At 35.7% G+C, this 14,601-nt stretch overlaps 1 protein-coding gene across 3 annotated transcripts in view; it reads left to right on the top strand.

Moving 5' to 3' along the window:
• Positions 1-8,146: 8,146 nt before the first annotated feature.
• Positions 8,147-14,601, top strand: part of shank2b (SH3 and multiple ankyrin repeat domains 2b) — a 1,055,424-nt gene continuing 1,048,969 nt past the window's right edge. For 2 of the 3 annotated variants that reach the window (XM_039749058.1, XM_039749076.1), the window contains exon 1: positions 8,147-8,399. The gene's annotated coding sequence lies outside the window, so the exon portion shown is untranslated. The remainder of the gene's footprint in view (positions 8,400-14,601) is intronic. The other variant, XM_039749068.1, reaches the window with a different exon arrangement.

Here is a 14,601-nt window from a genome sequence, read left to right as displayed (position 1 = left end):
TTTTCCTTTTCCTTCTATCAATTTCCTTATGTCATTACACATCAATGACCACCATCTATCAATTCATTTTCTGAAACTGTTCATTTAGTACCACCATTGCATATTTGGGCATCATCAAGGAATTCTATTGCATGGTACACATGTCCGTACACAGTCACACACACAGAAAACATCAGTTATTCTATCTTACACCTCTTTGGGATGTGGGTGGAAAATGGAGAATCCAGGGAAAACGTACACACAAAAATAGGAAACAGCAAGCAGACAGTGTGTAGACTGGGATTTTTTTTGTTTTGGCTTTACTTAAGAGGTTTTCTTTCAAGAAGAATCATTAGGTGTTATGTAAAGTGAAAGTAGAGTGTCACAAAGTGGCTGTATTGTTAATATAAGTTTTAGTTGGAAGTCCAATGGAGTATGAATCATTTCTTCCATTAAAGCAGGTAACAGCCATCAATAATACTATTGTGATAAAATTATACAGGGTGTCCAAAAAGTCTGTGTGCAATTTAAAATAGTTATAACTTTGTAAGTATATGTGATATAAAGAATTTGTAAAAGGGATTAGAAAGAAGAAACACTTACATTTTTTATTGTTCTTGTTAATTTTCAACATGTCCACCATCATTACTAATACAAAGGGTAATATTATTCTGTAGTTCTCGGAAAACATTTTCAAGCTGATTTTCAGTAAACCCCGCAATCACATCAGTTATCCTAACTTGCAAGTCTTCTAAAGATCAAGGTTTGGTTGAATAAACATTAGTTTTCACATGTCCCCATAAAAAAAATCCAATGGAGTCAAATCTGGCAAACGTGGAGGCCAAGAAAATGGTCCACCTCTTACAAACCATCTGTTGGGGAATTTCTCATGTAGAAACTGTCTAACATGCAAAGCAAAGTGACAAGGAGCACCATCTTGTTGAAACACTGTATTCTCTATCAGTCCTAATTGTTCAAGTTGAGGAATAAAGTCATTTTGCAGTATTTCTAAATAGCTATCACCATTAACAACATGCCCTTCAAAAAGGAATGGCCTTATGACTCGATTTTTTCCCAAAGCACACCACACATTACTTTTGGGAGAATCTCTTTCATGTTCAACAGACTCATGTGGATTTTCAGTTCCCCAAATACGACAAATATAAAACTTCTAAAGACAAAACAAACTAGATCAAGCTTTCTAATCCTTTTTAAAAATTCTTTCTATCACATATATTTACAAAGTTACAACTATTTTAAATTGCACACTGACTTTATGGACACCCTGTATATAGTGCAAAGGAAAGCTAAGATGGATTTTATACTACAGTACTTTAACAACTGGAACTGACACTAATGCAAGCAACATTTCTGACTTCTCAAAAATGTCTAAGTAGGATGCATTAGCCACTCTAAATTAGCCATGTAAAAGTGAATGTGGGCTGCCTGAGCATAATCTGCAATGGGCTGACATCTCACCAAGGACTGGCTCTTGCCTTTTACCAAATAATGCTGGGATAAGCAAGTAACTATTGACTGTATAATGGAATAGGCTGGTTCAAAAAATGGGCGGATGTACTGTATAGATGAAGGAAGAGACAGCTACAAGACTGGAGTTTGATGCTTTAGACTTCAGTTACTGAAAATAAAGTTAACAATTAATTAGAAGTCTCAACGGTGGAAATGCTTTAACTTAAACTAGTTTACTGTAACTCTGTTTTTCAAGAAAATAAAATTAATTATGCCTGCTTGCCTTATGCTTAATCCTATTAATTAATAAAAAAACGTGCATTGAAAATCATTTGAGGTATATCTACATGGTGGCAGTAAGACATTTGTTCCCAAACTCCGGGGACATAGTGCTGCTTTAAATGAGATATTCACTAAAAGTCTCAAATACTGAATAAGAGAATTCTTCAAAATGTTTCTGCAGTATTTTTTTCAAAGCTATTTTTCTGGGGCAGCTGACCTAGGTTTTACAACATTATTACCCTTAGTATGGTGGTTATGCTGTTAGCATGGTGGCTACAGTTTTGATTAGTGTCAGCGTGCAAGCTGCCTCTGAGTCCAGAAAATGGCCTAAACTGAGTTCTGAGTATCTATCAATTTGCACTTAATAAATATTGATAAGTGCAGAGTGTTTTTTTGTGGATGGGAAGTATTAAAAGAGCTAAAATTCAATTCAAATTTATGTGCTTAGTTTGGGGGTGATTTTTTTTTATCTTGCGGAACTGTGTAATAGATAAAGATGTTAAAAAACAGTCTGAAAAATTAAATGGATACAGAGACTTGAGAGTACTGCCACCTTCAACCATAAATGAGAAGCATGAAGAAGCTAGAGTTACCCTTCTCACCAAGTGAAGAATAACTAAAAAGGAAATCACAATTCACCTTGGGAAGGTTGGCTAAATTGCAGGTGATCATAGGGTAAAAGAAGCTATACATAACTGGTTTTGCACTCAAACAAAAATGTAAAGAGGTACATACATATCTATATTCTCAGATATGCTTAATCAAATTTGTTGTTTTGTATCTGAAGAGAGAGAGAGAGGTTGAGAGCATGCACTGATACAGTACATTGCTGCACCCACCATGCAATGAACCAACTCAGGATCCCAAATTTAAGACCCAAGTGTATCCGTGCAATGGGTGACACCTCAGCACCACACTGCTTCAAATGGAGTGGAACAGTGTGAGGTTTTTTACAGTGGCTAGAGTGCCTATCCTGCCAATGAGTTTAGGGAGGAGGTGAGACAGGCACTGGGTGGCAGTGAAGAGTTACCAGACAGCTGGCAAACTACAGCAGACGTAGTAAGGGTGACAGCAAGAAGGGTGCTTGGCGTGACATCTGGAAAGAGGAAGGAGGAAAAGGAAACCTGGTGGTGGAATGAGGAAATACAGGAGAGTATACAGAGGAAGAGGATGGCAAAGAAGAAGTGGGATAGTCAGAGAGATGCAGAAAGTAGACAAGAGTACAAGGAGATAAGGCGCAAGGTGAAGAGAGAGGTGGCAAAGGCTAAAGTAAAGGCGTATGATGAGTTGTATGAGAGGTTGGACACTAAGGAGGGAGAAAAGGACCTGTACCGATTGGCTAGACAGAGGGACTGAGCTGGGAAAGATGTGCAGCAGGCTAGGGTGATAAAGGATGAAAATGGAAATGTATTCACAAGCGAGGAGAGTGTGTTGAGCAGATGGAAAGAGTACTTTGAGAGGCTGATGAATGAAGAGAACGAGAGAGAGAAGAGGCTGGATGATGTGGAGATAGTGAATCAGGAAGTTCAACGGATTAGCAAGGAGGAAGTAAGGACAGCTATGAAGAGGATGAAAAATGGAAAGGCCGTTGGTCCAGATGACATGCCTATGGAAGCATGGAGGTGTTTAGGAGAGATGGCAGTGGAGTTTTTAACCAGATTGTTTAATAGAATATTGGAAAGTGAGAGGATGCCTGAGGAGTAGAGAAAAAGTTGTACTGGTGCCGATATTTAAGAATAAGGGGGATGTGCAGGACTGCAGTAACTATAGGGGAATAAAATTGATGAGCCACAGCATGAAGTTATGGGAAAGAGTAGTGGATGGTAGGTTATGAAGGGAGGTGATGATTAGTGAGCAGTAGTATGGTTTCATGCCAAGAAAGAGCACCACAGATGCAATATTTGCTCTGAGGATGTTGATGGAGACGTTTAAAGGCCAGAAGGAGTTGCATTGCGTCTTTGTGGACCTTGAGAAATCATATGACAGGATGCCTCGAGAGGAGCTGTGGTATTGTATGAGGAAGTCGGGAGTGGCAGAGAAGTACATAAGAGTTGTACAGGATATGTACGAGGGAAGTGTGACAGTGGTGAGGTAGGAGCAACAGATGCATTTAATGTGGAGGTGGGATTACATCAGGATCGGCTCTGAGCCCTTTCTTATTTGCAATGGTGATGGACAGGTTGACAGACGAGATTAGATAGGAGTCCCCGTGGACTATGATGTTTGCTGTTGACATTGTGATCTGTAGCGATAGTAGGGAGCAGGTTGAGGAGATCCTGGAGAGGTGGAGATATGCTCTAGAAAGGAAAGGAATGAAGGTCAGTAGGAACAAGACAGAATACATGTGTGTAAATGAGAGGGAGGTCAGTGGAATGGTGAGGATGCAGGGAGTACAATTGGCAAAGGTGGATGAGTTTAAATACTTGGAATCAACAGTACAGAGAGTAATGGGGATTGTGGAAGAGAGGCGAAGAAGAGAGTGCTGGCAGGATGGAATGGGTAGAGAAGAGTGTCAGGAGTAATTTGCGACAGACGGGTATCAGCAAGAGTGAAAGGGAAGATCTACAGAACAGTAGTGAGATCAGTTATGTTATATGGGTTGGAGACGGTGGCACTGACCAGAAAGCAGGAGACAGAGCTGGAAGTAGCAGGACTTTAAGCAGCAAGAATAGAGGCCTGATGATATTTGGAACTTGTTATAGAAAATGCTATAGAAAAATCTTATAAAATGTTATAGTATGGAATCAACTCATTTGAATTCTGTTACATTAACATACCAAAGGTTAAAGCATTTTTTGCAAAGACAAACAAACGAAAAACAGTGCAAACATTATGCACTCTACCCATATCCATTTTCCCATTGGGCAATATAAAACAAATCAGTTAATTTGGAGGGACCTGTCCACTTGGCAATACTGCTGTTTGACATTGTAATATGATTAGTGAGTCTGTGTCAATAAGGTCAGGTTGCTTTTTTTAAATGTAAATGAAGTTATTGTGATAGTCAACAAAATAATGTCAGTTGTATTAGAAAATATGTAAAACCAAAAAAAAACAAGCTCATATTCAGTTAAATCAATTTAAAAATATTTGTTTTATTACAAATTTGACTAATAATAATTATTATTAATTAATAATGATATAAGCAGGGGTTAACATAAACAGTGATAATAATATATACATTAAAGTCTTATATTTAAAGTAGGCAACAAAATTAAAAAACATAATATATTCCAAGAAATGTGCATACATGTTGTAAATCATTAAAATCCAATAAAGTAAACATATGAGAATATAGTAGATAAGAATTAGAAAAAATAATGACGCTATAGTGCAAAAATACATGAAACACTGAAAAAATATAATAAAAATGAACATATGTTGCTGTGCAAAAGTATTTAACCTCCTTAAAGTCATCATCATTTTCTGCATAACAAAAGAATTATACACATATTTATCCAGTCAGTATTTTTAACGTGACCTCTTATGCTGTAACAGTACATTTCCAAGGTCGAAACAAAGCATTTTCTGTAGATATTTAACTGAAGAAGAAAAAAGTTTTAATAATATAAAAAATATTTAAACCTCTGTGTTTTGGAAGCTCCAGGTTTACATATATGGCAAATTAATCACAAATGACACAAAGGTGACAGTCATTTGACCCTAATTAAACATAACTAGGTACTACTTGTGAGTCCTTTATCTCTCTGGATATAAAAAGTACCCTTTGTAACGGACATAGCCTTTGTTGGACAATCACTGCAAAAATGGAGACAAAGAAGCATTCTGCTGATGTGAGAAAGAAAGTCATTGAAATGCACTAGGCAGGAAATGGTTACATAAAATAGTGAGGAGTTTGAATGTCCTGTTAGGCACTGTTGGGTCCATCATCAGAAAGTGGAAGGCTCATTACAGCATCTAGAGTCTTATTTGAACAGGCTGTCCCTCAAAAATAAACATCAGAGCAAGAAATCGAGCAAGGTGTCAACTGGTTAGAGAGGCAATAAAAATCCAACCGTCTCTCACAGATGTCTGCAGTGCTCTTTGGCTGAAACTGGAGTGCATATGCAAGGGTCAACAATTTCAAGTGCTCTCCATATAAAAGACCTCTACTTGGGGGTTGCAAGAAGGAAGCCATTCAAGGTCCACATGAAAGCAAGTATGGCATTTGCTACAAAGCATTAGAAAGAGCCAATTGAGCTGTGGGCAAAGGTTTTATGGTCATGAAAGACCAAAATAGAAGTTTTTGTCCAGACTACAAAGAGGTACTGCATGTGTGGTGTAAAACTAACATTACCAATTCCTTAAGAAACACCATACCTACAGTGTAATATTGTGGTGGCAGCATCATGCTGTGTGCATTATTTTCATGCACTGGGACTGTGAATCTTGTCAGAGTTATAGAGACAATGGATGGGCACAAATAGCAGACAATGGTTCAGAAGAACTTGTTCCAGTCTGCTATGACACTATGGCTCGGAAGAAGATTTATCTTTCAACATTACCCTAACCATAAGGCCAGTGCAACACTGGAATGGCTCAAAAACAGACAGGTGAATGTTTTTGAATGGCCAAGTCAAAACCCTGATCTTAACTCTATTGAGAATCTGTGGCACTATTTGAAAACTACTGTCCAGAGGTGCCATCCCACCAACCTATAAATGTTGTCAAGAAGAATGGGGAACTGGTGTAGAAAGATTCATACTTACCCCCAAAAGAATTAAGGCTGTAATTGCAACGAAGGAGTTTTCAACAAAGTGTTAATGTGTAGGGCTTAAATACTTTTCAAACTTCCTAAATAAATTTAAAATAATTTTTAATGAACAATTGTTTTTATATTTCTACTGCTGTATGCATATGAATTTTCCCTTGGGATTAATGCATTTTATCTAATCTAATCTAATGCAAAAGAAAAAAATGACCAAAATAAAAGTGAAAAAATATACGGAAAATTTAAATGAAAAAGTTAAATATATACATTATATATATTCTTTCCAGATCAGTTGTGTCATAGGTTGAAAAGATTTCATTGTTCTAAAACAGGACACAAGTCATTATTCCAGTGAGTGTGGTAGACACAGAAATGCAGATTAGGTCAAAGAGCTGTTGGTTTGTTGGTGGATATTGTAGTTTCTCCCCTGGGGAGTTTCAGATGCTTAAAAAAAACAACTCAATGTGCAATCACAGTACTGTCCAGTAAAAAATGGGATGTCTGGTAAACCTACTGTATAACATTTTGTGAGATAAGAATGTCCCCTGACTTTGTAGCAAGAAGGGGTTTGGGCCAATGCATTTCGTGAGCTGAAAGCATCCTTCTTCAAGGCTGTGCAAAACAACTCTCATCATTGTCTGCCTTGATTTTCTTATCATTCCACCTGTTCCTTTGCTGTTATCTTTATATTTCTGTATTTATCTTTTTGGTGTTTTATGTATTTTTGCTCTATTGCTTCATTACTTATTAGTATTGTTTTTACTTTTCCACATATTATGTTAACATATGTTTACTTCATTGAATTATCTATTTATGTACATTTTCTGAAATACTGTACATTGTTTTCTCTGTTTTGTAATTGTGTTATCTACTTTAAACATGACTTCAATGCATACATTATCATTGTTTATGTTAACCGCTGCTTATACTCATTATTTTTAGTTAGTCTTCACTATAAGCAAACTTTTACCTGTAGCAGTATTGCAAATATATTCAAATATCTTTTAAAGATTAAAATACAAGTTTATTTTGAGTAACATCAACCTAAGATATTAACGTAAAGGAATATAATATAGGATTGTGGATAATGAAATGTATATGATTTGTACATAAATTATACCTACTAATACAACACCCAAGAAATGTATGTTAGTTACACCAGCAATAGAAACATGCTCATCCGTAGTAAAATCAGTTTACGTTACTTGCTCAATAGCAACATAACCCAAGAATCATTTGAGTGTATATAGGAATCACATACAATAGCTAAACATTTATTTAAATTTCTCTACGCCTATGTAATGCTAATAAACCATTATAAAACTTTTGGACTTAACGTGAACCGGCATACTGAAGACTCCAGGCGAAGGGCAGTCGTGCCAATAATATTTAGGGAATATAACGAAGTAAATGTAAATTGAGGCGACAACTGTAGTCTTGGTTGTTATAGCGCATTTTTTCTTCAAGGTGCCTCCGTGTTACGCGTTTATAACGGACACACCCGGCACATCGCGTGAAACACAAAATGAGCGCGCCGCGAGTCAGGTGCACACGCAAGTTCCATTGGCTCTGCCAGGTCGGACTCGATCGCGCCGCCAGGTGTGCACTCCCAAATGTAAATAGGCAGCATATGCTGTCCTTATCCTCCTCCCCACTCCACCTCCCCCACTTCCTAGCTCTCCTGTCTGAAAGAAGCGTGCGCGCACATCGTCGAGTGGCCACTGACTGTTACTACAAGTCCACTTCTTACTGGAGGGGGTCTCGCTTCGCTTCCGATCTTCGGACCATTAAACGCACGCTCCTCTCCACAACCTCTAACTGACTGACACTACTGCCAAGAGGAAGTTGCATCCGATTTGGAGTGTTGTACCTGTACCCGTCTGATCTCTGGCTTTTCTTCACGTTTATTTTCTTGTTTGAGATGACGCGGTAGAGAAAAAGACAGAGAAAGAAGAAGGTAAGCAGCGAGCTACTATAGACGCGCATTAGAGGCGGCGAGCTCGAGGACCGACCGAAATACTGAAGATACCGTCATTGCCTTTCCATTGTCGCTGAATGCTTTTATTTACGAATCCTGTGCATTAGCTTCCAAACGACTTTCGCTTTACAGATGTTCAGAACAGGTATGTCAGGTGTTAAATTGCGAAATAAAGTCACACGGGTGCGTCCATTTGGCAGGCGCAACTTTCGGGGCGTTGAAGTTTTAATTCAAATTTTAGCAAAAGCTGCGCACACGTGCGCCCTTTCAGCAGGTGACAGAATGTAACAACTTTGTACCTAAACTCTGGGCTGAGCTGCCGCAGCTCTCTGAATACACATCATTTGGTTACACGTTCTCAGCGTGCGCGCTTTTATTTAGAATTAATGCATTTTAATTACCCAACAAGAAAAAAATGATTTTTTAAACTCTTTGTCTCGATTTTGTCCATTCATGCTAATGCCTGCCTATTTGAGTATGAGATTGAATTTCCCTCGAAAGCATAAAGATCTTGGAAGATCACAAGTTGCTGCGGGTAAATTGATAGTGCCGCAGCTGTTAGCGCTGCTGTCTCACATACACCATTATCCCGGCTCAATGTACTGGTCCAGGAGTTGCCTTTATAGAATTTGCGAAAATGTTCACGTGGATTTCTCACATCCACATCTGTTTTCCGTCATGACCCAGTGATGCGTAGGTTAACGTAAATGACAACTCTGAATTGTCCGGGTTTGTGTGTACCTTGAACGTACCAGTGCCGGTGCAGAGTTGTTTGCTGACATGATGAATGAACTGAATCAGTGAAATAGTTTCAGCTGTAAGATGGTTAGTCTGAAGGCAAATTCAAGGCACTTTCTTCTGTTCTCTCTGTTCATGCTGCTTTCCTTGATAATTGCTTACAAGTTTCCTAATCGTTTGTCTTTTAGTGCGCCAGTATTTGAGTTAGAGTGAGACAAAGGGCGACATTGATTTGGGTATCTCTTATGTCACTTGCACTAGTACTCCAAAAGTTGTTTTTACAATGTGTTGCTACAATCATTCGACTAATACCTGCCTTTTTATTTTTATTGCAAATTGGAAAAACACAAAACACAACGAAAGGAAACAAAGTAGCAAGTTTTTCTTAACGTAACACGCTACATTTAAGAAATGCTGCCGGCTAATTTGAAAGCAAACTTTTCATTATACTACTGGAAGCGTGCACAGAAAAGAAATATATTAAGATTCTAAATGATACAGTAGTGGTTTTTGGAGAATTAATGCATTTTGTGCATGATTTAAATTATCAAAGTGGATAATATATTTTGTCAGTGTGGACTCGTGGGGTTTGTTAACCCTGTAGACGTAACGGACTTTTGAAGATAAATCAAAGTGGTTGCATACTACACAACTTTGGGGAAGCCAAGTTCATCTTTTGTAACCAGAAGCATACTGTTAAAGTTAGGTACTGTACAGTAGTTTTCGATAAAGAAGAAAGCCTGCTTTTACAAAAATAAATAATTGGATGCCAGTGTTTGGTGCATGATTTGAATGTGTTTTTTTCTAATCGGGCTGGACAAACCCAGCCTTAAAGCTGTTTTGCTAGACTGTGTTTAAAATGGTTATGTTTTAGTAAGTGTGGCAGTATATGTTAATCAACTAAAAATAAACAGGACACCTTCATCCTGTTAGAGATGTTTTATTTGGCCATGACTGTAAAAGTAAACGAGGGATCTTTTTGAATAAAAAGGCGTGTAAGAAATGGGAGTCATAACTGCAAAGAAATCACTGTGACGACTGCCTTCCTACCTAATGGAAATAGATTAAATATCATGGTTACTGACAGTTGCCTTCAACCTGACAAATTCTTTGTTTTGAATATTATACATATATGTATCATTACATATTCTTCTAATGTAGAAATTAAAACTCCTAGTAATTCAATTTTTATGATGCCAATTTGGAAAGCATTTTGTTAACAGATATTTGTTTTTGGGGAAACAAATCGTTGCACAGGAAAACAGGATCATTTGCACAAATTCATTTTTGATTAATATTTTTCATTGTTAGCTGGTCCAGGGTTGGTTTCTGCCTTGCGTCTGATGCTAGCCCTAGCAGTTCTGAACTAGGTTGAGACTGTTTGAAAATGGATCAACAATTGAGCTATAGCTCCTTACCTGAAGTGTGACTTGAGAGCCTTTATGTAAAATAATTTTATTTGGCTTGGTTAGAAATCACAGAAATACTTGAAATCATTATGGACCTTTTGTTAATGAAAGATTATAAAATATAATAGAACAGTATACAATTTGTTTGCATACAGAATGTGTGATAAACCGCAGTGTTAATTCTGCATTTGGAATATTCTACATTTATTAGTAATCATAGTTTTTTTAATTTTTTGAGAAAATATCAGTGTCACCTGCTGTATACATTTTCTGTCATTTATTACTTAATATGAGCAGCTAAAAGAACACAATCATGAAAGGCAATCACTTTACATAAAGAGTTCATAGTCAAGTTAAGGGAGTATGAAATGGAATGAGTTTTGTCAGATTTTGTAACATAAATTTTACATAAAAATACATTTCTTAAAAAATAGCACAATCCAGTGTTTCTATATAAGAAAGTCAATTTTGACAGGTTAAGGATGTGTTTTAAGTTTGGGCAAACACTTCTGTTGGTTTATTTGTTTTTCACAGCAGCTCAATGTAAATAAAACTTTCGTACATATTCAGTCAGTTTATTATCAGCCAATTACTTAACAGGAAGTATGTGTTGATAAAGTGGGGTGGGGAGGTTTCTGGGCATCCTTTGCCCCCCAATAAAAGATAATGCCTCTAAATCTTTGTCATGTGGTTAAAATTAATTTTTGTAGACCTAATATTTTCATAATTGGTACTCTTATGATTAAAGATTGTTAGGTGGGAATGTATAACCTAAATCGAAAGCACACATTTAAACACAGAGCATATAATTGCTTCAATTTAAGAATGATGTAGTGTAGTTGACTTAACACATGCAAGTAAAAGCAAAGTGAAAGTGACGTAGCTTCTTTAAACCACAGTTAAACTGTTTCAGAGAACTCTTATTTCTTTTGATGCCTGTAAAAGTTCTGCAACACCCAATGTTCTGCACCAAGATTATTTTCATCTTCTTTCATAAAGTGCACAGGTCTAAATTATTTTTTTTTTATTGCAGTAATTTCACTTCATATTAGGGTACAAAATAACCTGTTATGTAGAAAATACTGGTTAGCGGTTGATTAATCATAATTTCCAGATGTGTTTTCATACTCCATTCATGAACACTAGTTCTAGATTACGGTAATAAACATAAGACCAGGAATCAGAAACTTAATTAAACTTTCATTGTACCAACTAAACATTTCAGAATTTGATCTTCCAATTTGAGGAATAGGAACAATTATTATTATTACAGTATTTCTTTACTATTTTTTTCTCATTTAAATGCATTTAAGTTGACAGTTTGTTTCATTCATTAGTCGTGGAAATGTATAGCTATTTCAATAAACAGTTTACATTTGATGTTCAAGGTATATTACCTTGGCCTTATGCATTGTAAAAACACAATTTCGGGTAGGAAAAATAAAAATGTGTAGATGAAAAAGCGAATTCAGCTATGTATACATTGTGATAGCATTCCATATCCTACATTTATCTAATTTATTTGGTGCTTCTTCCAGTTGGTACTAAAAAGAAGTCACAATTTAAAGGTTAAATGTTTAATTGATGTGCCCTTTTTCTAACGGTACCCCAAAATGTCTTTTTATAGGCCTAATGCAGTATGTACTCTTACTATGCTGTGTACATGAATGGTAGCAAGTCATAGATACCTTGCATTGTAAAACATTCTTCAGTCAGTGATGTGATGATTTAAAAAGTGATTTGGTCTTGTCATCACAGGTGCTTGAAAGAAAAGAAAAATAACCCAAAACGTCTGCGCCAAAAAAAAGTCATCATTAAGAATGATTAGATTAGAAGCACACACATCTGTCTCATCATAATACATGCAGATTGACTTTGATAAAGTGGATATTTGCATGCCATTTTTATAGCATTTAACTGCTAGCAAAGATCTGCACTTGCAATTATTGAGTTTAAATTAGGTGAAACTGTCAATCAAAAGCAGGCCTTTTGTTTTGTGTTGCGACAAATGTGGATTTAATTTGCCCCAATAATAATGCTGCATGATGCAAATTACCTTCATTAGGTTTTATTTTGCATTTTTTATTTTAATTAAGATCATGCTCTTTAGATTATTCAGTGCCCATTAAACACTTTTATTCATTTCTTTGAGGTGATTTTTAAATAAGATCACATTCTTGAGTTAAAAAATTGCTAAAGAAAGTTTGTGAATGTGTTTGTACTTATTTATTTTACTTATCGCTTACCAGGAGGCATTCAGCATGTTTTATTGCTTAATAGTTCCTTTAACGAAAAAGAATCCTATATTACTTGAAAATTGGGAAAAATCTGTAGACTTGTTACATATTTAAACTCCAATGTGGTAGTTTGTCAGAAACTTGGTCATGAATATTCTCATTCACCACAGGCATTTAATGCAAACTGTTTCTTAGTCAAACTTTAAACTGTGAACAAGTTCATTTTTTTTTTTAATTTTATTTCTGAGGAGAGTTTACAATTAAGACAATGTCTGATTGAGTTGTGTGGCATCTTTTTCATAAGGTTATATTCACTGTCTTAACTTTGCAAGCCTTTTTTATTTAAAATGACATAATTCTTAGTGAATAATTTAAAGTGAAAATGGCAATGATTAAGATGCTTCTTGCAAGGATTATTTTCACATAGTTCTGTTTAAAGAGGAGATACTTTGAATAACTTTGAAAAGTGTGTGTTCTAATTAGATTATACACTTGGATAACCTTTTGGACAAAGTTATCTTAAAGGTAGCTAAGAGGGGTTCTGGCATTCTTAGATACCACAAAAAACCAGAACACAGCCCACGCTTACAGCCTGTCTTTGAAGATAAAAAAGAGCAAAATACAGCTTTATAACCAGGCTGTTCTTTGAATTTATGTTCCAAATAAGGACAGAGGGAAGCAGCTCTGATTAAATAATGCTTACTATGCAATTGGAAACATTCCATTTCTGACCTAATGGACCAATTCTCAACAAAGTCATGTATGTCTTTTAGGGTGAATTTGTGTATAAACATTGTGTTCAGTCATGTTTCCTAATACAGTAATTATTCATTCAGTTCAACTTTAATATAAATAAATAGTAATTACATTGTGACTACCTATGCAGTGTAGCTATTCAGTTTCACAATGAACAGTGAATGATAGTACAGTGAAATATTCAGTCAGATATGGAATAACATTAAGAAATATTGTATTAGTAAGTATTAATCATTAGTGCTATGTTAGTTTCATATTAAGTACACTGTAAGTGCTAGGGAAGGGCATTGCTATGTAATATATCCAACCATTCTATTTGAATGTTAATGAAATACTTTCTCATAAGGCAATACAACAACTCTTATTTAATAGGCCAGAATATTGCTCCTATCCTTGCAGAGTATAGGTTTAGTGCATATGTAACATTTTAGGAAAAAAAGCAAAATTGTGGTGACTTCTTAATCTGAAGTATTTTAGAAGAGGAAGCCCATTTATTAGCATCAACCAGAATTGACTGTTATAATGCTTTATGGTCAGGCTGTTCAAATTGTTTACTCACTTCACCACATGTCTCTTAAAAGACTGCTGAAAGAATGATAACTATAACCAATAAGTATGCCCATGTAAGTCCCTTTCTTAAATTGCTTCATTTGTTTCTCATTTAATTCAGAGACATTCTTAAAATACTTTTTTCATATAAAGTTTTAAATGGTTTATGTGCAAAACTTCTTTGTGCTCCTGGTCTTTCGATACATTCTCAAGATCAGGCCTGTTTCGCATTTTATGGATAAAGAAACTGGTCGCAGAAGAGCCTTTAGATATTGCTTTTAGATTTAATGCCACAATTAATAAACTCCATAGTTTAATAAAATAATTAATTATTTAAATTAATTTAATTTAAAATTTAATAATTTGTGTTTTATGCACTGAAAATGATTAGTTCGTGTTACTTAAGATTATTTGATTCCTTTCACAGTGTTTGTTATAAAATTAGTCCCTTGATCATATGGATACAAATATATTTTGTAGTAATGTTTAGAA

Source organism: Polypterus senegalus, chromosome 1 (genome assembly GCF_016835505.1).
Source record: "Polypterus senegalus isolate Bchr_013 chromosome 1, ASM1683550v1, whole genome shotgun sequence".
NCBI classification, from domain to species: Eukaryota; Metazoa; Chordata; class Cladistia; order Polypteriformes; family Polypteridae; genus Polypterus; species Polypterus senegalus.
The sequence above is the reverse complement of the archived record's forward strand: the minus strand, read 5'-3'. Positions and strand labels throughout refer to the sequence as shown.